Source organism: Psammomys obesus, unplaced genomic scaffold (genome assembly GCF_907164565.1).
Source record: "Psammomys obesus unplaced genomic scaffold, mPsaObe1.curated_primary_1811, whole genome shotgun sequence".
Taxonomy (NCBI): Eukaryota; Metazoa; Chordata; class Mammalia; order Rodentia; family Muridae; genus Psammomys; species Psammomys obesus.
The window spans coordinates 814,068-841,698 of NW_026596295.1; the positions used below are offsets into that span (position 1 = coordinate 814,068).

Consider the following 27,631-nt stretch of genomic DNA (forward strand, 5'->3'; position numbering starts at 1 on the left):
GATGATCATGTGGTTTTTCTCCTTCATTTTGTTTATGTGGTGGATTACATTGATGGATTTCCGTATGTTGAACCACCCTTGCATTCCTGGGATGAAGCCTACTTGGTCATGGTGGATGATATCTTTGATGTGTTCTTGGATTCGGTTTGCAAGTATTTTATTGAGCATTTTTGTATCAATGTTCATAAGAGAGATAGGTCTGAAGTTCTCTTTTTTGTTGGATCTTTGTGTGGTTTAGGTATCAAAGTGACTATGGCTTCATAGAATGAGTTTGGTAGTGTTCCTTCTATTTCTATTTTGTGGAATAGTTTGAGGAGAATTGGTGTTAGTACTTCTTTGAAGGTCTTGTAGAATTCTGCGCTGAAGCCATCTGGTCCAGGGCTTTTTTTGGAGGGGAGACTGTTAATGACTGCTTCAATTTCCTTGGGAGATATAGGGCTATTCAGTCTTTCAACCTGATCTTGACTTAATTTTGGTCAATGGAATCTGTCAAGAAAGTTATCCATTTCATTTAGATTTTCAAATTTAGTGCCATATAGGCTTTTGTAGTATGACCTAATAATCGTTTGGATTTCCTCAGTGTCTGTAGTTATGTCCCCATTTTCCTTTCTGATTTTGCTGATTTGTATGGTTTCTCTCTGCTTTTTAGTTAGTTTGGCTAAGGGTTTGTCTATCTTGTTGATTTTCTCGAAGAACCAGCTTTTTGTTTCATTGATTCTTTGGATAATTTTATTTGCTTCTAATTGATTGATTTCTGCCCTTAGTTTGATTATTTCCAGCCGTCTGCTCCTCTTGGGTGTATCTGCTTCTTTTTTTTCTAGGTTTTTCAGTTGGGCCATTAAGTTGTTTGTATGTGATGTTACAGATTTCTTCTTGTAGGCACTTAGTGCTATAAATTTTCCTCTGGGCACTGCTTTCAATGTGTCCCATAAATTTGGGTATGTTGTGCCTTCATTTTCATTGAATTCTAGAAGTCTTTAATTTCTTTCTTTATTTCTTCCTTGACCCAGCTGTCATTGAGTAGTAAGTTGTTCAGTTTCCATGTGCGTGTCGGCTTTTTGTTGTTTCTGTTGTTGTTGATGTCCAGCTTTAGTCCATGGTGGTCAGATAGTATACAAGGGATTATTTCAATCCTTTTGTATCTGTTGAGGCTTGCTTTTTGACCAACTATATGGTCTATTTTGGAGAAGGTTCCATGTGGTGCTGAAAAGAAGGTGTACTCTTTTGAGTTTGGGTGAAAAGATCTGTAGACGTCTATTAGGTCCATTTGATTTAGGGATTCTGTGAGTGCTTTTATTTCCCTATTTGGTGTCTGTCTGGTTGATCTGTCCCTTGATGAGAGTGGGGTGTTGAAGTCTCCCACTATTAAGGTATTAGGATCAATGTATGATTTAAGCTTTAATATTGTTTCATTTACGAATGTAGGTGCTCTTGTATTTGGGGCATAGATATTCAAAATTGTGATGTCCTCTTGTTGGATTTTTCCTTTGATGAGAATATAGTGGCCCTCCTTATCTTTTTTGATTAACTTCAGATGAAAGTCTATTTTATTAGATATTAGGATGGCTACTCCAGCTTGTTTTCTGGAACCATTTGCTTGAAAAAGTGTTTTCCAGCCCTTTACTCTGAGGTATTGTTTATCTTTGTTGCATAGGTGTGTTTCTTGGATGCAACAGAATGTTGGGTCCTGTTTCCGTAACCATTCTGTTAGCCTGTGTCTTTTTATTGGTGAGTTGAGTCCATTAATATTGATAGATAATATTGACCAATGCATGTTAGTTCCTTTTGTAATGGAGTTGATGATCTTACCCTGTTTCATTGCTTGCTTTCTTTTCATTTTTGTTGGGATATTATCTGTATGCCCTGTTTTCTTGGGTGAATTCGTTTTCGTTGGATTGGAGTTTTCCTTCTAGTATCCTCTGTAGGGTTGGTTTGCTGTATAGATATTGCGTAAATTTGGTTTTGTCATGGAATATTTTGTTTTCTCCATCTATGTTGATTGAAAGCTTTGCAGGGTATAGTAGTCTGGGTTGACTTTTGTGATCTCTTAGAGTCTCCATGATGCTTGCCCAGGCCCTTCTGGCTTTCATAGTTTCTGATGAGAAGTCTGGTGTGATTCTGATGGGTCTACCTTCATATGTTACTCGGCCTTTTTCCCTTGCTGCTTTTAATATCTTTTCTTTGTTCTGTAGATTTAGTGTTTTGACTATGATGTGACGTGATGTGTTTCTTTTCTGGTCTAGTCTATTTGGTGTTCTGTAGGCCTCTTGTATATTTATGGACATATCTTTCTTTAAGTTCGAAAATTTTCTTCTATGATTTTCTTGAAAATTTTTTCTGGACCTTGGAGCCTGGAGTCTTCTTTTTCATCAATTCCTATTATTCTTAGATTTTGTCTTTTCATAACATCCTTCATTTCTTGGATATTTTGTGATTGGAACTTTTCTGATTTTACTTTTTCTTTGAGAGAAGTATCAATTTCTGCAAGTGTGTCTTCAGCTCCAGAGATTCTCTCTTCCATCTCTTGTATTCATTCTGTTGGTGATGCTTACTTTTGTGGTTCCTGATCTTTTCTCCAAGTTCTCCAGCTCAAGATTTTTCTCATTTTGTGTTTTCTTTATTGATTCTAATTCTGTTTTCATGCCTTGCACCATTTCTTTCATGTGTTTGAATTTGGATTCCTGTCTCTCTACGATGGACTCTATTTCTTTGTTCATTTCCGTTTTGTATGCCACTAATTTTTTCTCTACTTGTGTATCTATTTGTTTCGCTATGTTTGCCTGTGTTTCTTTAAGGGTTTTGTCTATTTCTTCTTTCTTTACCTCCAATTGACTGGCCAACTCTTTGAAAGATTTGTTCATTTCCTCCTTATGAGCCTCAAATAATTGAGCAAGCATGGCTTTAAGGTCATTTTCCTGTGCTTCTGATGAATTGGAGTATCCATCGATTTTGGGGTTTGCTGGTGAGTCATGATGTCCTGATTTATGTTGGAAGTGTTCTTTCGCCTACCCCTGGCCATTGGCTTATCTGAGACCTTCCCTGTTTGTTTTTGGATTCTGCCGATCAGACTGGTACTGTCTCTCTCTCGAGTCTGGAGAATTCTTCAGGAAGTTGAGAGAGGTCCCGTGTCCTTAGCGTGAGCTGAGGACCTGCTGTACCTGTGGGAGGAAAGTACGCAGGCACAAACAGAGGCAAATGCAAGCGTGCGTGCGTGTGTGTGTGTGTGTGTGTGTGTTTGTGTGTGTGTGTAAGTGGGCATGGGCGTGTGTCTCGAGGGACAGAGTGATGGCTAATGTTGAACCCTTGAGTGTGTGGGAGGGGCTCTGCAATGTATATGTCGCAGGCGCTAGTGATGATTGCAGCGCAATTTCTGGCATTAACTGCCTTAACTCCTCAATTAGACCCACAGAGCAGGAACTTCAATGTTCCAAGTGCCCCTCTGTTTCCCAAAGTGGGTATATGGGTGGGAGGGGGTTCGATGCCTGGCTTCTGTTTTAGAAGGACCCAGGATTAGGGGAGCTGCAGATTCTCAAGGGTGCACTCACTTACAGGCAGGTCACTTGGCAGAGATAGGGGTATCTGAGCTATCTGCTCTCTGGTTTGGCCCTGCTTCTTTGATGTGCTCCGCCAGTTCCGTGCTGCTGTCACTGCCAGGTTATGAGGTCTTGCTGCAGCTGGAGATTTCAGGGTGGTCACGTCAGTGGGAATCGGGGTAACCAGCCTTTCTGTTCTCTGGTTTGGCCCTGGTTAGTCTTAAACTGGAGGGCTGATGTGCCCCGCCAGCTCAGTGCTGCTCCGCCGCCAGGTTAGAAAGTCCCGCTGTAACTGGAGACTGGGTTGCTAGTCCAGATGCTTTCTGGGAAGTCCTGTGGTCTCTTCACTGTGCTCTCCAAGCTACGGAGGTCCAGCGCCTGGTGTGTCTAGCTTGTATGGCGTTTCTGTCTGGTTTTGGTGAGTACATAGCATATTCTCTGTCACTGTGGGATTGGGCGGGCCATACCGTCAGTGATGGCGCTCCTGCGGAGCTAGTATGGCGTCTAGCAGACTCGGGCCCTGGGAGGATGGTGCAGCCGCCGCGCGAATCTGGGGCTCCAAGACACAGTACTGCTGGCCTTTGCCGATAAAGGGCTTGGGGCTCTGCCTCAGTGGCTGCAGGCCCCAGGCAGTTAGGTCTGCGCTGAGAAAGGGGAGTCTGAGAAAGGCGAGTCCGCTGTGCTGAGGAGGAGGGAGGTCTGGGGGAGGGGAGTGCCGAGAGATCAAAGGATTGTTTCTCACCTTCCCCAAACAAGTCCCTGGGTGACCCGAAACCAAGGTTTTCACCTCCTGCGATGTTCCCTGTTGTTCAGAAAGTCTCTCCGTTGTTTCCCTGGCTTCAGAAGTTCTTCCACTCATCAACTCAGAACTTTATCTCTTCCACAGCTCGGAAACTGTGTGTGCTAGTCGCCATCTTGGCTCCGCCCCCCAATGATATTTTCTTAAAATAATATATTTTATTAAAGATAATTTACTCAGGAAAATCTATAAAACTTAAAGTAATATTTAATTATATGCATCCTTAGTGAATTGCAACTTGTTTTTTGGTTTTGGTTTTGGTTTTTTTGTTTTGTTTTGTTTTTCTAACTCACAGTATTTTCAGGTTGTTGAGAATCGTAGTAAAAGGCTAAGAGTCACAGATAGGATATGTCCAACTCTTATGAGAACAGGACAGGAAAAGGGAGCACAGAAAGAGAGAGAAAAAAAAAACCTTTTCTTTTCTTTTTTTTTTTTTTTTAAACCGTGTTGATTATAGGGACAGTTTCAGAGAGACAGGTTCCAGAGAGAACAAACTAGACACAGGTGAAGACAGAAGGCCTCACAAGATTAAAACATATTACCAGAATTAGTTTGATGCCAAGCAGAACAATTCAGTCAGAATCCAAGAGTAGCCAGTTAGAATCAGTATTTGGAATGTTTAGGCCAGAACAGCTGAGTTGAACCAGCCAGGGAGAATTCAGAAAGAGCTAGAAAGGCTTGGGGATAGCACTTATCTCATCTACTCATTTGTGGAAATAAAAGCTACATTTATAGTCTTCAGTGATAAGGCCTTATTGTCCCTTACAGAGCAGTTTTGGCAATATAGAGAGCCATTTTGGGATCCCCATGAGGCTCCTTTTGGAATAGATTGTATCTAATCCATTCCCATAACAAGTCGCTTCATTTTGGGATGAGAGCAGTCCAGTTGGGGCTCTATTTTTTCTGATATTTGGTAGTTTCATTTAGATGACCTTCATATATGTATGTATTTTAGAAAGCTTCTACTGTATTAGGTTTCCATACTACCCCTCAACTGGCCCTTAGTTTTAACTGTCCCTCACTATATTGCCTCCCTCATCTTCCTCTTCTCTCCTCTTTCTCATTTGATCTTCTCAATCTACTGTCCTGTCTGCTGTACCACCACCTCCATCCATAATAAACTATTCTATTTTACTGAACCATGGAAAGAGAGTGCCATGTGAAAACTTGTGATTAGACTTTATCTGATAATTACTGTTAAGCTGCCAAGAAGCAATTCCTGTGGGGCAAACTAAGAGGTATGGGGTGGGAAGTCATCTCTCAGCCCTCCTAGTAATGTAGGTAGTGCAACGCATGCGCCAAATAAAATAATTTAAATTCCAAAAATATGTAAACACAGGTTGAAAGCAAACAAACCAATCAAAAATCCCCTTCCAGCTGCCTGTGGGTGCTCTCTGCCTCCTCATTGGGAACCTAGCACTTTGGAGTTTCTCTCAGCTGAATATGCCATTTTATTCAGGGGCTATGGCGTTTTGTGTGGGCAGTCATGTACATGCCCACTGGTTCAACCAGTGGTTAAGATGCAGAGTGGCAAAAACAAGGGTTTGGTTTTATGCAAGAAGGCACTGTGCTGCATACTGTCTAATCTAACCAGAAAAATACAGTTAAGGAACAGCAACCAATTGCAGAAGGGTCTTGGACCTGAACTGTCATAAATATCATACTTAAAGACATCCTTGCAGAAGTTACCTAGAGTAGATGCCTGGCTAGTGTCACACAATGCACTTATCTATGGCTGTACCCTATTACTGTGGCAGTCTAGAGCTGGGTGCATAACTGGGTTACTTGATGTAAGAGTTTCATGCAAAGCAAAGCATCAGTCTATAACCAGAGATGGACTGCAACCAGGAAACAGCAAGCCCCTCAGGATGATGCAACTAATTTCCAGAGAGCTTTGTCACCTTTGATGTGTTCAGCATCATAGACTTGACCCAAATATTCCAGCTGCTGTAAGAGTTATAAGGCTAAAGTGAATAAACCGTATTTAATAAAAATAAATAAAAATAATAAAAAATAAAATATAAAAAAGAGTTATAGAGTCACCTGACCTATTATTTGAACCCAACCAGCACCAATATGAGCAGCAGGAAAAAAACACCACAAATCAGGCTGATAGAGGAAGGCATAGACATGAACCCCAGCATGATTTTTGTACCTCCCTCAGCTTTGTCATAAGCAGTAGCTATGACTGCATAAAAGAAAAGGAAGGAGGTTTCTGATTCTCTGTAGGGAAGACAGAAATGAACAGAGCTCTTGTCACTCCTAGCCTTTTCTCTCCTACCCCCCACCCCAACCCCTATTCTACTGAGTTGTTCAGCTTCTCAGCATGGTAGTAACATTTAGAGCACTGCTAGCCCATAATGAGGATGAATAATGGGATTTCCCAGAGACCCTGCCCATCCCCCTGCATGGACTTTCCCACAAAATCCAGAAAGCCACCACCTAACTTCCCTTACAGGGCATTCTGGTACCCAGTGAAACTAAACCCACAAGACCTGCTCAAAAAGCTCCCCTCACTGGCCAGTCAGCATCCTGGCCTGCCTACTTTTTGCTTGGCATATCCACTGCAAATCATTCTTTCCTGGGTTTAGGAGGATGAGGTCCTTTTGTGGGTGCAATTCTGGTACCTAGGACCCACACCTCTTTCTTTGTCTGGTAGTTCCTGAGATGAGCAGCACCGAGCCTTCAGCGTACTTTTTTTTTCTTTTTTTGTGGAAAGATTGGAATGAGCAAGAAAACCTCCACTGACTCCCAGCGCTGTTAGACAAAATCCACACATATGCAGGAGATAAAAGGAGAGTGGAATCCTTTCAAGAAGAAAAAAATATGTAAAGACTAGAGTGGAGAAAACCATGCCCTTTACACAATCTTCACGTGGATACCTGCTGTGGAAGGGCAGGTGCCTGAAAATTTTCTTGCTCCCCAAATCTCCCTCCCAGCATCAGGGAAAGACACAAAACAGGTACTTTAGAAGTCCCAGAATGATCATACATCAACCTTGCCCCTGTGGTTAGTATGCAATTTCTTCCCAACTGTAATCTTGCTTAAGAGTCCATCCCAGCTCCCTGATCCCTGTAGAAGAGCTCAACTTCTTTCCCCTCTTACATACTTGAAATATTGCAATTTGAAAAGGAGGAAACTGAGTCAGTACCTATAGCAGCACCTGGAGTCCGGTGGTGACAGTGGAGGCTATAAGCCATTGTCTGTGTTATAGTATTCTCTACTTGAAAACATTATATTTGCTGATTTGACCATAAGATCAGAGAGCTATTGAACAAACATTAACTTGATGGTTTTTCAAAAACTGTGCTACTTGGCTCTTAGTTTGCTGGATCACAGAGCTGCTTCTTTATTCTGTGCATATAATGTAGCTACATGCAAGCGGAAACAGAAGTGTGTAATAGGAATCACAAAATATCTATATGTTTTAACCACATGAATCTGTTTCAAAAGTATGTTTAAAATTCAAATATTCTCTGTAATCTAAGAAATTTATCCTTTTTGTTAGGAATCAGGTGGTTAGATTAATTCAGTTTCTTAAAATAAACTTTTTAAATTATTAGTTGAAAACTAAGAATAATGTGCTGACTTTTTAAAACAGGATTATCAGTCTGGTTACTTAAAAGGTTTTTTGTTCTTTGTTTTTTGTTTTTAAAGCACACAATGGGGTGTGGTGGTACATATCTTGAATCCCAGTGCACTAGAAGCAGAGGTGTGTGTACCTCTGTGTGTCTGAGGTCACTGTGATGCACAAAGGGAGTCCCAGGCTAACCAGGGATGCATAATGATGTGACCCTATCAAAAAAGGCCTACATTTGGCTTGGGTTGTAGCTACTTTGGAGAGTGCTTGGTTCTCATGCGCAGAGCTCTGGGTTTGATCCCCAGCACTACATAAATTGGGTGTGGAAGTGCATGTCAGTGGGAGATGTGGTGACAAGAGAATCAAGAAAGGGATCAGCAGTGTAAGGCCATCCTCAGCTTCATAATAAATTCAAGGATAACCTGGGCTGTATGAGACCCTATCTTAATCAGAAAGTAAGAGAAAACACTATTTCCTGTCTTTCCCTTATTTCAATTTAAGGAACTTTTCTTTTGAGTTAATAGTGCTAAGTGTGGAACACATTCAGCTGCAATTGGGTGAGGGATATATACAGCTTGAATTCTGAACATGTCATATTTTCATGATGAAAAGTTTGAAATGCCTTCCTATTATGTACCTACTCTTTTAATTTTGAGAAAGTTGAAATTAAGTTTTGAGAACTTAGTTAACAGAAACATATACATGGCTATTAAAAGGTTATTGTCTATGTGGTCATGTGTCTCCACCAGAATGTCACTTAGTCTGATTACTAAACCTAGAACTTATAGCATAGTATAACCTATCCCTATCAGACAATTCAAATATGTGCATTATAGTACTTGCTGCCCATTCTACTGTAATATATTCAAATTAGTAAAAGAAACAAAACAAAAACTCGCAGGAGATTCAAATCAACACATTGAAATCAATGTACTCTGAACCTGAAATCTTTTAGACACCTCTTGTATGTGTTCATATGAAATAAAGATAGATTTTGATCTTTTGATGCTAATACAAGTCCCAATGATAATTTTACAGTATATTGTCTTAGCTAAAGAAGTTTTACCATCAACAGGTATGATGGTACACACTTGTAGTTTTGGCTGCTTGCAGGCTGACACAAAGAGATCACTTAAGTGCTACAGTATGAGATCAGCTTTGACGATATGTCAACACTCTTGAAGTATTTCCCTCATTTCTTGTCTTCTCAAAAGAAAAGCTTTGGCCAAGAGACACAGAACATTTAAGCAGGAGTTTATTCAGCAAATCAAAGAATAACGAAGCAAATATTACAGTGCAGTGAGAGAGCAGAGCAGAGCTTGGAGGAGGCTGGCCTGGAGTGAGGGATTTTGAGGGTAGAGACCCTTCATTATTGTACCTGTGTTAGAACTGAGAAAGTTCCATGGTCCCCGAGTTTCTAATATAGTGTAAAAATCCCAACTGCACTTTCAAGGATATTTAACTACAAGAGGCATTCTGATTGTCAGGTGATATGGTCACCAAGCTATAGCTACTGTTTCCTGGGTTCTCTCACATCTAATTTCCTGCCTAACCAATACACATGACATAGTTTCCTTGATTACCGCCTATCTAAGTACTTGACTACCCAGTCTCAACCTTACATGAAAAAAAAAAATCATTCTCAATGTCATCAAGATAAATTTGAATTCTCATTTCCCACCTTGCTTCTGGGTTTTAAGACTAGGCTATCATGTGTACTAGGCAACTGAGCTCTCAGCTTTGAGTGTTAAATGTAAAATGTGAAGACCATTCCATTCAACTGCTATTTTAAGTATCTGTGTTTCGAGATTTCCTTGTTTTAGTTTTGGATTATTTAATGTAATCAAGCAACTGGAAGTTCAACCATGATCTAGCACTTTATGAATGCTAATAGCATGCATCATATTTTAAGGTGATTGATAAAAATGGCGTAGGTACTAAAATTTCTTTTACTAAAATCATACTTCCAGAATTAAGAAATAATTCCCAAATAAAGCATGAATTTAACACAAATGTTCTTTAAGCTAAAAATTAATAAATTTATCCTAACATTTTTTTAATGTGAAAGTTTTATAAAAACAATTTTAAAAAATTAGTAATTCTCCTGTATACAAAAGACAAAAGGGCTGAGAAAGAAATTAGGGAAACAACACCATTCACAATAGCCACAAAGGACATAAAGTACCTTGGTGTAACCCTAACCAAGCAATTCAAAGACTTGTAGGAAAAAAATTTCAAGTCTCTGAAGAAAGAATTAGAAGAAGATATCAAAAGATGGAAGGATCTCCCATGCTCATGGCTTGGCAGGATTAACATAGTAAAAATGGCCATCTTACTAAAAGCAATCTACAGATTCAATGCAATTCCCATTAAATTACCAACACAATTCTTTACAGACCTGGAAAGAAAAATTCTCAACTTCATATGGAATAACAAGAAACCCAGAATTGCTAAAACAATCCTCTACAATAAAAGATCTTCTGGAGGTATCTCCATCCCTGATCTTAAGCTGTACTATAGAACAGCAGTAATAAAAACTGCATGGTACTGGCATAGAAACAGAATGGTGGATCAATGGAAGACCTAGAAATAAACCCACAAACTTATGGACACATGATCTTTGACAAAGATGCCAAAACCATACAATGGAAAAAAGATATCATTTTCAACAAATGGTGGTGGTCTAACTGGATGTCTACATGCAGAACAATGAAAATAGATCCATACTTCTCACCCTGCACAAAACTGAAGTCCAAGTGGATCAAAGACCTCAACATAAAACCAGATACTCTAAATCTGATAGAAGAAAAAGTGGGGAAGACCCTAGAAGTCATTAGTACAGGAGACAACTTCCTGAAGAGAACACCAACAGCACAGGCTCTAAGAGCAACAATCAATAAATGGGACATCATGAAATTGAAAAGCTTCTGTAAAGCAAGGGACACCATCATCAAAACAAAATGACAGCCTACAGATTGGGAAAGAATCTTCACCAACCCTTTAACTGACAGAGGGCTAATATCCAGTATGTATAAAGAATAAAGAACTGAAGAAGCTGAAAAGCAGCAAACCAAGTAATCCAATTTAAAAAATGAGGAACAGAGCTAAACAGAGAACTCTCTGTAGAGGAATATAGAATGGCAGAGAAACACTTAAAGAAATGCTCAACCTCATTAGCCATCAGGGAAATGCAAATCAAAATGACCCTGAGATTTCACCTTATACCCATCAGAATGGCCAAGATCAAAAACTCAAGTGACAACACATGCTGGAGAGGTTGTGGAGAAAGGGGAACCCTTCTCCACTGCTGATGGGAATGTAAACTTGTACAACCACTCTGGAAATCGATCTGGTGCTTTCTCAGACACCTAGGAATAGCCCTTCCTCAAGATCTAGCCATACCACTCCTAGGCATATATCCAGAAGAAGCTCAAATACACAAAAAGGACATTTGCTCAACCATGTTTGTAGCAGCTTTATTTGTAATAGCCAGAAGCTGGAAACAGCCCAGATGCCCCTCTACTGAAGAATGGATGCAGAAACTGTGGTACATCTATACAATGGAGTATTACTCAACAATGAAAAATAAGGAAGTCATGAAATTTGCAGGTAAATGATGGGACCTGTAAAGGATCATCCTGAGTGAGTTGTCCCAGAAGCAGAAAGACACACACGGTATATACTCACTCATGTAGACATGTAATATAAGATAAACCTACTAAAATCTGTACATCTAAAGAAACTAATCGAGAGAGGACCCTGACTAAAATGCTCAATCCCTATCCCGAAAGGCAAAGAGGATGGACATCAGAAGAAGAAGAAGAAGAAGAAGAAGAAGAAGAAGAAGAAGAAGAAGAAGAAGAAGAAGAAGAAGAAGAAGAAGAAGAAGAAGAAAACAGGAAACAAGCTAGAAACCTACCACGGAGGGCCTCTGAAAAGCTCTGTCCTGCAGACTATCAAAGCAGATGCTGAAACTTATGGCCAACTGCTGGGCAGAGTGCATGGAATCTTATGTAAAAAGTGGGAAATAGTAAGATCTGGAGCGGATAGGAACTCCACAAGGAGACCAACAGAACCAGAAATTTGAACACAGGGAACTTCCCAGAGACTCATCCTCCAACCAAGTACCATGCATCTAGATAACCTAGAACCCCTGCACAGATGTAGCCCATGACAGTTTAGTGTCCAAGTGGGTTAAACAGTAATGGGAAGAGGGATTGCCTCTGACATAATCTGATTGGCCTGCTCTTTGATCATCTTCTCCTGAGGGGGGAGCAGTCTTACCAGGCCACAGAAGATGGCAATGCAGCCACTCCTGATGAGATCTGATAGACTAAGATCAGAAGGAAGGAGAAGAGGACCTCCCCTATCAGTGGACTTGGGGATGGGCATGTGTGAAGAAGGGAGAGGGAGGGTAGGCCTGGGAGGTGAGGTGGGAGGGGCTTATGGGGGAATACAAAGTGAATAAAGTGTTATTAATAAAAAAAGAGAGAAACACAAAAAAAGAAAAGAATTTTATGACTGGCACTTATATGAAAACTTCACAATATTTAAAGATGTACCCAATTAAAAAGGTATGTACTTAATAGAGAACGTATATCCAAAATACTGAGAATATAAAATTCTGATTAAGAAAAATAGTAAATAAGAGTTATTTTTTGGTGAGAATGTAATGTGTTATAACTAATTTGGAAGACTGTATGGTAGTTTCATAGAAAGCAATAATAGTCTTATCAGAGGATCCAGCACTTCATTCCTATTTACACAGCTAAACTGAAAATGTATGTCCATCCACATTTTTGCCATAATTATTAGTAGCATCTTGTTTGTAACCATCAAAATACTAAAACATCCAAGATGCCCTTTAGTGCACAGATAAACAAAATGCCATTCATTCATAGAATAGATGGGTAGCGAGTTAATTAATTTACATTCATACAGTGTATAAAGACTTTCACCATGGTAGCATTTGTTCTTTGTTTCTCAATAGCACCTATTTAGACAGTTGAAATGAGATCTCGGTATCATTTGATTTGCATTTACCACCTGATAGCTAAAAATAGATATTATATGTGTTTATTTGTCATTTATACTTGGTTTGTGAACCATCTGTTCATCACTCATACATTTCTTTTGTTTTGTTTCTTTTTTTTGTTGGTTTATTTTTAGGAAACAAGACCTCATGTACTCAGGTTGACTTTAAATTAAGCCATGACATGCACAGCTTATCTCCCTGCCTCCATCTCACCAGCACTGGAACTGCAGTAATCAGCTTTGTGTGTGCTGGGCAAATATTCTTCTAACATTCCCAGCCCAGATTACCTGTTTGTTTGTTTGTTTTTTGTACTTAATGTTAATATTTTATATTTTAAGATGTTAATTTCTTGTTTGAAGAATAAGTAGCAATGACTTTTCTCGTATTCTATAAACCATCTCTTCATTCTAGTAAACTGACTGATTTGTCTTGCAGAAGCTTTTTCATTTAGGGTAATCCTGTATGTCTTATCTTGCTGTCTTTTTTTTTTTTTTACCTATTGTAATTTTATTGAGAAAATTCTTGTATAGGCCTTGATATAAGGTTTGAAATTATTAATTTCTACAGTCTTTAGGTCCTTATTAGGCTCAGTTTTTCTGTTTTTTTCTTTTTCTTGCATGTGCTTTTTATATCATATCTAGAAGCCATTTTACCAAATACTAAATATTACCAAATATTTCTGATCTTTATGTTCATTTCTTGAAGTTTGGGGGAATAGGACCAGTGTCCCCTCAGCTTTATTGATTATCAGGCTGTATAATAATGAAAGGAGCAAGTGCAAGAGGGAGAAATCATGTGACTAAACAAGAAGCTAGAGAGGGAAGTGGCAATTTTATTGCAAACAATATAGGTCTAAGATCAGGCAATTTAATGAGAGGAACTATATTAACACTGTCAATTTGAAACTATGAGTGTTTTAAATACATTGTAAAAGTAATTACCGCTGTTTTGTCTTGCACCTGGGACTTTTAGACAAGTAATGAAATGGCAAGATAATTTCCTGGCACATACATATTTTATTAAGTTGAACTGCTTGTTGTATACCACAACTGATATTTCATGATTATTGCAGAAGTTTTTCCATTCACAAATAAGAACATAGCTCATCCATATGTATGATAAAGGTTTGAAAATGTAAATACATTTTACAAGATGAAGTTCTCATTGTTTAGTTCTTTATTGTGCTTTCCTTGAAGCTGAAAATGTTTAAGGCACAATATACAAGACCATTCTTTGTAATACACCTGTCTCTCATATGCAAGTGCCCAATAGGAAGGCCCTCGGGGTTCCAAGATGTGCATACTATGCTCTTGGACTTCCAGAACTGTGAACTAAATAAATATTTTTTTCTTTACATAACAAAAATAAAGCAACAAACAAGGGACAAAAAAAAATTTATAAAATGGATTGGTAGTAAAAGAATTTAAGGCAAACATCTATCAAGATTCAAATTTATTATAGAGAATCTTTGGTCAAAAGCAGATTTTAGTGGAAGGAAATAAATACTCTCATTCACTCTTTCTCCATACATATGTATATGTGTATGTATATATGTATCTGAGCCTCTGTGTATATGTGTGTGTGTACCTATTATATTCTAGCACAGATTTTCTAATTTGACTTATTTTAACCAATCTCATCCTAATTTTATCTCTCCATAAATGGGAAATGGAGAAATAAAGCCGTTGTCAACTATAAGAAGTTAACAAGAAATATGGTAGAAATGGGTAGCTAACAAGTATGAACTTACAGCAAATTCCCCTTCAGCTCCAAAACTTGTCTGTAAAGTATATATTTTTCACATTTGAATTAGTCAACAGATACATTTCCTCATACAACAGAAGCATGAAATACCAGTTATGGCACAGAATTGCAACCCAAAAAAAATCTTTAAAAGAGTTGATGATGAAGCTATGGCTGCATCCTGGTGATACTATCAAGAAAGGAAATCAGACCCTTTCCATAGTCAAAATTATCCAAGGTCAGCTGTGCTTTATAGAGACTGTGACTGAAATATAAATAAGGAAACATTTTGTCCACACCCACTATTTTGAATATATTCAGATGTTTGCTTTCTAAAATAGGAAAACAGTTTTCAAGGTATGATGCCCTTTACGAAAAGGTTGAGAAAATTCCAAGCATTTGTAGCTAATCCTGCTCTATCTAAAAGTGATTATTCCCCTGAGGGATCTGGGATTCTTGCTGAAATTAAGTTTACCTCTAAATATCTTGTACCCTTTCCTTGTTGAGCATAGAGATAGACATGTAGAGGAAGTAAGTGTCAGGATGCTAACATGTATAAAGCCCATATGATTATGAGCCTGATTTATTTTGTATAGGATTTCTTATTTAATCCTACTAGTGGTGCTGGGAGAAAGATAGTCTTAATCCCTACATTATAGGATAAAGAAAGAAAGCCTCAAAAATTAAATTACTTGCATCCCATGTAAGAAGCCAAGGAGCTAAGATTTAAATTTAGAATGTTCTAGATTCCCACTAATTTTCACTGAAGAGAAAAATTACAGCTTGCTCCTTATTACAAATTCTAAGTCTCTAATATGTATGTATGTACCATAAAAATCTATGCTACTTTTGTCATTTAATGTTTTTTGGAGAGGTTTTGTATATATATATATATATATATATATATATATATATATATATATATATATATATATATACATTCAATATATATATATATTGAAGTGATGAGGCCAAATATGTGATATCTGGGGGAACTTTATTGTTGTCATTCTACATTTCTCTTATAAGTATATGGAAGATCAGTAATTCCTCTTTTTAATGTTTAAAAAAAGAAGGTAAGATCCTGTGTAGCCCAGTTGGCGTTTGAACCTACCATGTAGCCAAGGATGGCCATGAACTTCTGATCCTCCTGCCTCCACTACTCAAGCACTGGAATTATACCTGTCTAGCACTATGCCCTATTTATGAGGTGCTGAAGATTGTCAGGATTTTATGCATGCTAGGGAAACAGTATGTCAACTGAGCTACAGAAAAAGCCACAATTCTTTTATTTTTTTAAAATTTTTATTTATTGTTTATTATGATTTATTCACTTTGTATACTGGCTGTGGCCCCCTCCCTTGTCTCCTCCCAAGCCCACAATCCTTCCCTCTTCTCTCTATGGCCCTCCCCTAGTCCACTGATAAAGAGGTCTTCCTTCCCTTCTATTTGACCCTAGACTATCAGATCTCATCAGGACTGACTGCATTGTCTTCCTCTGTGTCCTGGCCAGGCTGTACCCACCAGGGGAAGGTGATCAGAAAGGCTTCCACTGAGTTCATGTCAGAGAAAGCTCCTGCTCCCCTTACTAAGGAACCCGCTTGGAGACTTAGTGGATTGGATACAACTGAGTAGGGGTTTTAGGTCCTCTCCATGCATGGTCCTTGGTTGGGGTATCAGTCTCTGCAGGGCCCCCAGGGCCCAATGTTTTGGCTCTGTTCGTCTACTTTTGGAGTTCCTGTCAATTCCAGGTCTTTATATCTGCCCCTTCTTTCATAAAATTCCATGCCCTCTGCCCAAAGTTTGACTATACATCTCATCCTCTGCTTCAATACCTCAATCAGTAGAGTCTTACAGAGGCTCTCTGTGGTATGTTCCTTTTCCTTTTATTCTCCTATTTCTGATGTCTATCACATTTGACCTTCTTAATAAGGATTCAGGATATTACCTAGGGTCTTTTTTGTTGTGTAGCTTCTTTAGGACTATAGATTTTAATATGTTTATCTATATTATATATCTAATAACTACTTATGAGTGAGTATAGACCATGTGTGTCTTTCTGCTTCTGGGTTATCTCACTTAAGATGATCTTTCAGTTCCCAACATTTGCCTACAAATTTCATGATTTCCTTGTTTTTAATTGCTGAGTAGTATTCCATTGCATAAATGTACCACAATTTCTGCATCCACTCCTCAGTTGAGGGACATCTAGGTTGTTTCCAGTTTCTGGCTCTTACAAATAAAGCTGCTACAAACATAGTTGAACAAATGTCCTTGTTGTACATTTGAGTGTATTTTGGATATATGCCTAGGAGTGGTGTAGCTGAATCTTGAGGTAAAACTATTCTTAATTTTCTGAGAATGTAGCAGTTTGATTTCCAAAGTGGTTGTACAAGTTTACATTCCCACCAGCAATGGAGGAGGATTCCCATTAATCCACATCTTCTCCAGCATATGTTGTCTCTTGAGTTTTTGATCTTAGCCATTCTGATGGGTGTGAGGTCAATTCCTCTCTATTGAAACTGTTTCCTACTATGTTCAAAGGAAAAAATGTTCAGTTATATAAAAAATAGTTACTCAGTTTTTTGTGGAATTCTGGTTATGCAGAAATTCAGTATCTGTAAGCTTATCTAACATAATAGACATTTTGGCCTCACCAGTTAATGATGGTGCATGCTTTTAATCCCACCATTTGGGAGGCAGAGGTAGGCGGATCTTTGTGAGTTTGAGGCCAGCCTAGTCTACAAAGTGAGTTCCAGGACAGCTGTGGCTGTTACACAGAGAAACCCTGTCTCAAAAACAAACCAAACAAACAACAAAACAAAAACTTAAAAAAAAAATAGGTTTTCTTTCTATTATAGAATGATTGAAACTGCTTGTGATACATGTCATATTTCTGAGTAATGTCATTTCAAACTCTAGACTTCACTGCTGATCTTCACTTGATTTTAACCAAGAGGCCAAGAAACCATTCACCTTTTGAAGAAAAGTTAAGCCCAAAATGATATCTATGGGCAGAGAATGTATGTCAGCAGTAGAAACCTTTCACACTGAATGAAAAACACCTGTATGCAAAACTCATGTTCATAGTATGGCAAACAAAAATGTAAAACAAACAACTGACAGCAAGTTGATACCTGTTGTGTCTTTGGAAGACAATTGGGTCATTAATTTGGATTACGGTATTGGCAGTCCACAAGATATTGTAATTCAACTTACAATTTTTCTTTTTACTTTGATGTTGATATAAAACAAAGTACATATTCAATAGAGAACATTTAGGATTTAGAATTTTGTCCTGTTCATGTGGAAACTGTGTACACAGTACACGCATAATTCTGCACATGTGCATCAGGTCCACTGCCCTAGTCAGCCATAAGATTTTGAGGGTAAATGGCTGATACTTTACATTGCTGTGATAGTAAACAATTATTTTCAGCAGGTTTGTATATTAAATACATTGAAGTATATAATATCTTATTTATAGTAGGTTTACTGGCATGAAATCAGTGTAAGTTAGGAAAAAGCACTCTAGAAAGCAAGAGAGAGAGAGAGAGAGAGAGATTTAGGCTGTAAAACTAAAGCTGTTTCTCAAAAATGAATTACAGGTGTGAGTGAATGAAACATGATCTGCAATTATTAGAAGACTCTATTAAAAGAGTCCCAAGTGACTGAATATGCCACAGCAAAATTGCAATTTGTGCCAGAGTAAAAGCCCTTCTTGGCTCTAGGTGTGCTTGTCTTGGGAAGATAGGTCCTAGAAACTTGATGGCTATGAAAGCCACCCCATACCACTGACTTTGGGGTTCTTTTTTTGCAAATTTAAAGAATGAAATTCATAGACCATAGAAAGAGTTTTAGGAAGAAGTATTTTATTATAAGGAGCTTAAGAGAGAAAAGAAAGAATCTCCGGGAATGGAACCCTATTGAGACTCACTGTCTTGGAGTTAATTAAAGTTTCACTGGATGGAGGAATCAAGCAGGGAGTGTGCTGGTCATTTCATCTTCCAGTTTAGGTGTCTAGGTGGGTCACAGTTTCAGGAATGTTCTCAGTATTGTTTTCAGGAAAGGGGTACCACTTTAAAAAAAAAAAAGATAAGACAAATTCTTTCCTGGCATCCTTGGCCTTTGGCCAGGACAGAATCAGAGACATTTTGGCTTAAATACTACGCACAGCTTTGTAATCTGACAAAGACATTTCCAGCTTTTAACTATGAAAGAAACTAATCATTTTCAGGGCCTTTTTTTTTTCTTCAAACTGCATATATGATCTAGGTCTTCTGTTCCCATAAAATGAAGACAGAATTAACTCACAGAATTATAGACTCAAAGAAGTCCCAAAATTTCTAGTGATACCTCAAAGGAGTTAAGTATATATTCTAAAATGTATACACACAAACAAAGCATGACAAAGCATTTTTGAGGGTATAAGAAAATCATAATCTTTGTTTACTTTTGGTGCAGTTGTAAAATGGTAGAACTGCTATAGAATAACAACATTCAATTTTCTCAAGTAATTAAAAAATTGACTAGGGATATGGCTTAGTAGAAGAGCATATCATGCATAAAGTCCTGGGCTCAATTCCAAATACTAAAAGACGAAAGTTAAAAAATTAAACTACCACATGTCCCAGAAGTTTTACTTGTGGGGATAGGTCAAAAAATAATTGAAAGCTTTTGAAAAGGTATTTGTATATCTATGTTCATAGATGTGTTATCCTCAATAGTCAAATGATAGACACAACCACAGCATCTATCAATGGTTGAATAGATAAACAAAAAGTAGATAACCACACACTGAAGAATTTCCTACAAAAGAAGGAAATTCTGACACACTGTACAACATGGATTAAGACTGAAGTGCATTATGCTAAGGGAAATAAGCTAGTCGTGACTTTAGCCATTCTCCTGAATCAGTGGTAGTAATTAAGAATCTCTTCCTAAGAATATAAAGAGGAAATAATAAAAAAACCAAAACATACTGCTGGAAATTTCCCATCACACATAGCAAATCTAATTTAACTTGTATACAATTTATTTACTGTATAATTAAATGTATAAGATATGTAATTTAACTATCATATGATCCAGTTTTGGATATACAATCAAAATATTTGAAAGTTGGTCCTAAAAAGATGGCTCAACAGCCAAGAGTGCTTCCTGGTCTTTTAGAGGACCCAAGTTTAGTTCTCAGCACACTTGATTTACATCTGTAACTCCAGCTCTATGGGATATAACTCCTCTATATTCTGTGGGTACCTACACATAACAAAAATAACAGCAGCAATCGCAACTACAAAAACATATTTTAAGAGATTTAAAAGCAAAGTCTCCAAGGGATATATCTGCCCTTCTATATTCACTGCAGCATTTTTTTAAGTAGCCAAAATTTGGTAATAACTTAAATTCTATCAAGGAATGAATAAATTAAAAATGTGGTAGTTCTGCTTATATGCACATAATATTTTATTATATTATATGTAGGTGTATGTTTGTAGAATAGAATAGAATATTATTTACCCCATATAAAAAGTTAACATTGCCATTTATAACTGTATGAATAATGACAAAAATTATCATACTAACTGAAAAGACAAGAGTGACACAATTTTACTCACATGAATGATTTTTTTTTTAAAGTCAGATGTGCCAGTTATAATGGCTCATACCTATAATCTCAGGACTCAGGAAACTGAGGAAGGAGGATTGGGAGTTTCAGGCTAGCCTGGGTTATAGTGTCTGTTTCTGCAAATGTTGATAAAGAAAATTAGAAAAGTTTAAAATTATAGTATCATGTGATCTAGTTGGGAATATATATGAAATTACTACTAGTGTTGTATTTTGGTGTTACAGTTATAGGTTTTCAGAAAGGAATATATATTATATATGTATATTTATATATACTAATAAACATATAATTGCATATATATACATTATATGTATATATGGTAGGAAGCAAAGGGAGAATCTTACACATAGCCTGTATCTATCTTAGTGCTTGTTGTGCAGTTCTGGCTAGAATCCAGAGTGATTCTCCTACCTCAGCTTCCGTAATGATGGAGTTATTTCATAAGCGATTGAGCCTGGCTCTATATATGCATTTTAGTCCCAGAATGTTACTGTAATCTACTGTTAGTGATTTTGGTGTTGTTTTTCAGGTGAAAGAAGGAGAAACAGTAATTAATTTTATACTCTTCTGTTTTTATTAGATTGTATTTCATACTAGGGGCTTGCTGAAGGATAGCTCACTGACAGTGCTTTTATTTTTATTTATATAGGAAGCCCTGGGCTTTTGGAATGCTACTCTTTACAGAAAATCAAGAAAATTATTACCAGTGTCCTTTACCTAAGCCAGAACTTTGGACTTCAGTATGTCTGATGAAACAAAGTTGACCTGAGAGCCCAATAGAAAGAAAAATTGACTTCAATTTCAGACTTCCTTAGGGGAGAATTCACTTTATCCTTTAAATATCCACTCACTCTAGTCCTTCTTTAAATAGGCCTTTGCAATTTTAATACTAATTGATTTTTATTACCTTATTTATTTTCTTAGTTAAAATATGCTCTTAGGAGCTTTAAAAATAACTATGCTTCTTTCCTAAGCTTCTACTTAATAAGCATTGTCATAATAGGTCGCCTTTAGCATTGCTAATGCTGAGACCCCAGCACATTTCTAGCAAATCAAATCAGGTTTTATTTAGTTCAATTTAAAGACTGAATCAGCTTTGGATGTCCTCTAAATGAATTACAAATTAATTGGCTGAGTGCATTCAGTGTTCTGTTCATTACTCCTTTCATTCCGACAGTTATGTAGGTTAACTTGTACTGGAGAATTTGGTGCAGCGGAAATTCATGGGAATATTCACGATGGCAGTTTTGATGAATTATTTGAGTCTTCCTAGAATTTTCTACAATTGATTTTATTCTTGGTTTTTAGAATTTTAACTCCCCAACTGTTGTGCAATCAATGTAGAATGAACACCTGATGTGATTTTTTTTTATGTTGCAAAAAAATAAAAAAAAGTTATACCCTTTGATCAGAAAAAATCTTAAAGGACATGTTTACATTCACTCATTGAAAACATATGATTTAAAAATAGTACTTACAATTAATATTACTTGGTTGCTTAAGTAAGAAGAAACAGATTGAACTAATTCATTTTTAAGGTTGATTTTCTTTTTTTTTTTTTTTGCAACTTATTCACTATCCCTCTCCCTCAATGCCTCCCAGTCCCACCCTCCTTTTCTCTTCTCTAGTATCCTCTAGTATCCCCTTGCCCTGGTCCACTGAGTGGGGAACTTCTCTTTCTCTGCCATCTCACTAAAGCTTATCAAATCTGTCTGGATCACTTTCCTCTCTTGCCTGGAAAGGACACATTGCCAGAGACAAGTGATCAAAGAGGAGGCAAGTGAGTTCATGACAGAAGCAGCCCCTGCTCCCCTTACTCGGGAACACATGGAGACTGAGCTGCCACATTTTTAAGTTTTATTTTTAATTATGTGTATGTGTTTGTGCCTGAATGTATGTTTGTGCACCACATTTTTGCTGTTGCCTGTGGACACCACAAGAGGGGTCAGATCTGTTAGAACTATACTTATGGGTAGTTGTGAACCATCCAACATCAGTGTTGGGAATCAAATTTGGATCCTTGAATCTTCACCAACCCTATATCTGACAGAGGGCTGATATCCAGAATATATAAAGAACTAAAGAAATTAAAAAGTAATAAGTCAAGTAATCCAATTAAAAAATGGGGTACGCCAGAAAAAACCCCACACACCTACGAATACTCGATTTTTGACAAAGAAGCCAAAACCATTCAATGGAAAGAAGATAGCATCTTCAACAAATGGTGCTGGTCCAACTGGATGTCTACATGCAGAAAAATGAAAATAGATCTATATTTATCACCCTGCACAAAACTAAAGTCCAAGTAGATCAAAGACGTCAATATAAAACCAGATACTCTAAATCTGTTAGAAAAAAAGTGGGGAACAGCCTAGAACCCATTGGCACAGGAGACAACTTCCTGAACAGAAAACCAACAGCACAGGCTCTAAGAGCAACAATCAATAAATGGGACCTCATGAAACTGAAAAGCTTCTGTAAAGCAAAGGACACTGACATCAAACCAAAACGACTGCCTACAGATTGGGAAAGAATCTTCACCAAGCCTTTATCTGACAGAGGGCTAATATCCAGTATATACAAAGAACTAAAGAAGCTGAAAAGCAACAAACCAAGTAATCCAATTAAAAAATGGGGAAGAGAGCTAAACAGAGAATTCTCAATAGAGGAATATAGAATGGCAGCGAATCACTTAAAGAAATGCTCAACATCATTAGCCATTAGGGAAATGCAAATCAAAACAACCTTGCGATTTCACCTTATACCCATCAGAATGGCCAAGATGAAAAACTCAAGTGACAACACATGCTGGAGAGGTTATGGAGAAAGGGGAACCCTCCTTCACTGCTGGTGGGAATGTAAACTTGTACAACCACTCTGGAAATCAATCTGGCGCTTTCTCAGACAACTAGGAATACTGCTTCCTCAAAATCCAGCTATACCACTCCTAAGCATATATCCAAAAGATGCTCAAGTACACAACAAGGACATTTTTTTACCATGTTTGTAGCAGCTTTATTTGTAATAACCAGAACCTGGAAACAGCCCAGATGTCCATCAACGGAGGAATGGGTACAGAAATTGTGGTATTTTTACACAATGGAATACTACTCAAGTATCAAAAAAGAGGAAATCATGAAATTTGCAGGAAAATGGTGGGTTCTAGAAAAGATCATTCTGAGTGAAGTATCCCAGAAGGAGAAAGACAAACACGGTATATACTCGCTTATATAGACCTATAAGATATGATAAACATAATGAAATCTATACACCTAAAAAAGATAATCAAGAAAGCAGACATGGGGTAAGATGATCAATCCTCATTTAGAAAGACAAATGGGATGTGCATTGAACTTATGACAGGAGTCTACTGCAAGAGGCTTCCAAAAGACTCTACCTAGCAGTGTTTCAAAGCAGATACTAAGAATCATAACCAAACCTTCAGCAGAGTACAGGGAATTATATGAAAGAAGGGGAGTTAGTATGATGTGGAAAAGACAGGAGCTCCACAAAGACCAAATATATCTGGGCACAGGGTCTTTTCTGAGACTGACACTCAACCAAGGACCACGTATGGATATAACCTAGAACCTCTGCTCAGATGTAGCCCATGGTACATCCAATTGGTTTCCCATAGTAAGGGGAAAAAGGACTATTTCTAACCGGATCTCAATGGCTGGCTCTTTGACCTTCCCACCCCCCAAGGGAAGAGCAGTCCTGTTAAGCCACAGAGAAGGACTTTGCAGCCAGTCCTGAAAATACCTGATAAAACAGGGTCAGATGAAAGGGGAGGAGGTCCTCCCCTATCAGTGGACTTGGAAAGGGGCAGGGAGGAGATGAGGGAGGGATGGTGGGATTGGGAGGGAATGAGGGAGCAGGATACAGCTGGGATACCGAGTTAGCAAAATTTAACTAATAATAAAAATAAAAATAAATAGAAATTTAAAAAATGGAGTACAGAGCTAAATAGAGAATTCTCTGTAGAGGAATACAGAATGGGAGAGAAACACTTAAAGAGATGCTCAACATCTTTAGCCATCAGAGAGATGCAAATCGAAACGACCCTGAGATTTCACCTTACACCCATCAGAATGGCTAACATCAAAAATGCAAATGACAACCCATGCTGGAGAGGTTGTGGAGAAAGGGGAACCCTCCTCCATTGCTGGTGGAGATGTAATCTTGTACAACCACTTTGGAAATCAATCTGGTGCTTTCTCAGACAATTAGGAATACTGCTTCCTCAAAATCCAGCTATATCACTCCTAAGCATATATCCAGAAAATGTTCAAGTACACAACAAGGACATTTTCTCAACCATGTTTGTAGCAGCTTTACTCATAATAGACAGAACCTGGAAACAACCCAGTTGTCCAACAACGGAGGAATGGATACAGAAATTGTGGTGCACTTACAGAATGGAGTATTACTCAGCAATTAAAAATAATCAAATCATGAAATTTGCAGGCAAATGGTGGGATCTAAAAAAGATCATTCTGAGTGAGGTATCCCAGAAGGAGAAAAACACACATGGTATATACTCACTTATATAGACCTATAAGATAGGATAAACATAATGAAATATATACACCTAAAGAAGATAAACAAGAAAGAGGTCCCGGGGTAAGATGATCAATCCTCACTTAGAAAGACAAATGGGATGGACATTGGATGCAGGAGAAAACAAGTAACAGGACAAGAGCCTACCACAGAGGGCCCCTGAAAGACTCTACCTAGAAGTGTATCATAGCAGATACTAAGACTCATAACCAAACCTTCAGCAGAGTGCAGGGAATCATATGGAAGAAGGGGGAGTTAGTATGACCTGGAGAGGACAGGAGCTCCACAAGGACCAAATATATCTGGGCACAGGGGTCTTATATGAGACTGTTTCTCCAACCATGAATGGTCTCCAAGGACCATTCATAGATATAACCTAGAACCTCTGCTTGGATATAGTGTATGGTAACTCAGTAACCAATTGGTTTTTCCTTATTAAGGGGAACAGAGACTATTTCTGACATGAATTCAATGGCAGGCTCTTTGACCTCCCCACCCCCCCAAGAGAGGAGCAGTCCTGTTAGGCCACACAAGAGGACTTTGCAGTCAGTCTTGAAGATACCTGATAAAACAGGGTCAGATGAAAGGGGAGGAGGTCCCTCCCCTATCAGTGGACTTGGAAAGGGGCAGGGAAGAGATGAGGGAGGGAGGGAAGGATTGGGAGGGAATGAGGGAGAGGGATACAGCAGGGATACAGAGTTAATAAAATGTAAATAATAATAAAAATAAAAATTGGATCCTTGAAAGTATAGTGTATCCTTTAACCCGCTGAGCCATCTTTCCATCCCCTTGTCATTGAATTTATTAATACACACACATACACATACATACACACATATGCACACACACATGTGAGTGCACACACACACATAAGGAGGAGAGAAACTTAGAGTCAGAGATGGAGACAAAGATGGTGACAGAGAGAGCAAAGTCTCATTCCACCTGAAAATTTCATTTGCCTTGATTGGCTGGCTGGTAAACATCAGAAATCCAATAATCTCCACTCCCCAGTGCTAGGATTACAAACACAGCTAACAGTCACTACTTTTATGGGGGAGCTGGTGATTTGAACTGAGGTCCTCATGCATACAAAGCAAGTGGTTTTCCTACCACTTCCCCAACCCTTGTTGTATATGTTTTACTTCCCACTGACTTAGGTGGCCCTCATGTTAAATTTCAGTTAGAAATAAAATTTTAAAAGGCATAGTTGAGGGGTTCTAGGCCATCTCAATGAATAGTCCTTGGTTGGAGTATGAGTCTCTGGGAAGTTCCCTGTGTTCAAATTTTCTGGTTCTGTTGCTCTCCTTGTGGGGTTCCTGTCCTCTCTAGCTCTTACTGAACCCCTGCACAGGTGTGGCACATGACAGTTCAGTGTCCAAGTGGGTTACATAGTAATGAGAAGAGGGACTGCCTCTGACATAATCTGATTGGCCTGCTCTTTGATCACCTCCCCTTGAGGGGGGAGCAGCCTTACCAGGCCACAGAAGATGACACAGCCACTCCTGATGAGATCTGATAGACTAAGATCAGAGGGAAGGAGAGGAAGACCTCCCCTATCAGTGGACTTGGGGAGGGGCATGCGTGAAGAAGGGGGAGGGAGGGTGGGATCGAGAGGGGAGGAGGGAGGGGCTTATGAGGGGATACAAAGTGAATAAAGTGTAATTAATAAAAGTTAAAAAAAAGAAAAAAGGCATAGTTGAGTAGGAAGTATTTGAAGTGTTGTCTTATTGTAGAACTAAATAAACTTCATCTTAGGCAAAAGGCAGCACAATAGCCTCTGTTGCACGGCTTTTCCTGTGGAGACTTGAACAAATGTCTATTCATTCCAGATACATCAACAAAGACAGACCAAAGGAAAGGTTCCATTCAAATCCAGCCTGTGGAACCAGTGGATTTATTGGGTTTACTTACTGGAGCATGGATGACTCATATAAAAGGCCCATCCCAGAATATATAGGACGAACCTCACTGAACTGCCTCATAGAACAGTGCATTCAATTAACCTGAGATACACTTTAGCACTTCTGAAGGCCACCTGAAGTGAGGAGGAAGGAGGGGGTATTTGTTATATTCCCAGCTGAAGGTCCTATACCCTTCAGTCTGCGCTACTAAAGAGGATTGGCAGCTTCATTTCTATTACCAGAGCCCTATTAGTATATTGTTTTATTTCCTTGCCTGATGAGGGGTTCAGGATTATATCTGCTCTGTGTTGGTAAAAACAAAACAAAACAAAACAAAAAGTCATGTTGTACTTGGATGAACTAACTATACTGCAACAACCTCATACCCCAGTACTTTAGTGAGTGAACTGTGTTATCCTTGGCCCCCATTCTTATTTTACTGATGTTTTTGTAATATATGAGAGGGAATGTATGCATTATATGCATTATAGGTAAAAGTTAAAATGTTAAGTGTTATTCCAGATTGTTAATTTAAATTATCTTCTGTTTATCTGTTTGCTAAAATGAGCATGTTTTCATAATGAAGAACATTAGATTGCTGTCACTTAAAAACAATTCTACTCCTTTCATCCTAGAACACTTTTTATGGAAATTTAAAACAACAAAAATGTACGTATTCATGAGGAAATAGGGAAAACTTGTAAAATTGCTTATCTGCAATTTTTGCTGGACACTCGGGTTAATAAACTCATAGTCTCAGTTTCTCTTTATTTTAGATATTTAAGAAACAGAAATTAGTAAAAGCCAATGTGTTTATCTATAATTTGGCCAAAGTGGGGGGTGTCTGATTT

The 27,631-nt window shown here is 38.1% G+C and overlaps 1 protein-coding gene across 1 annotated transcript in view; it reads left to right on the forward strand.

The window, feature by feature from the left end:
- Window positions 1–27,631, forward strand: part of Hdx (highly divergent homeobox) — a 140,730-nt gene that overhangs the window by 56,746 nt on the left and 56,353 nt on the right. The window lies entirely within an intron of this gene.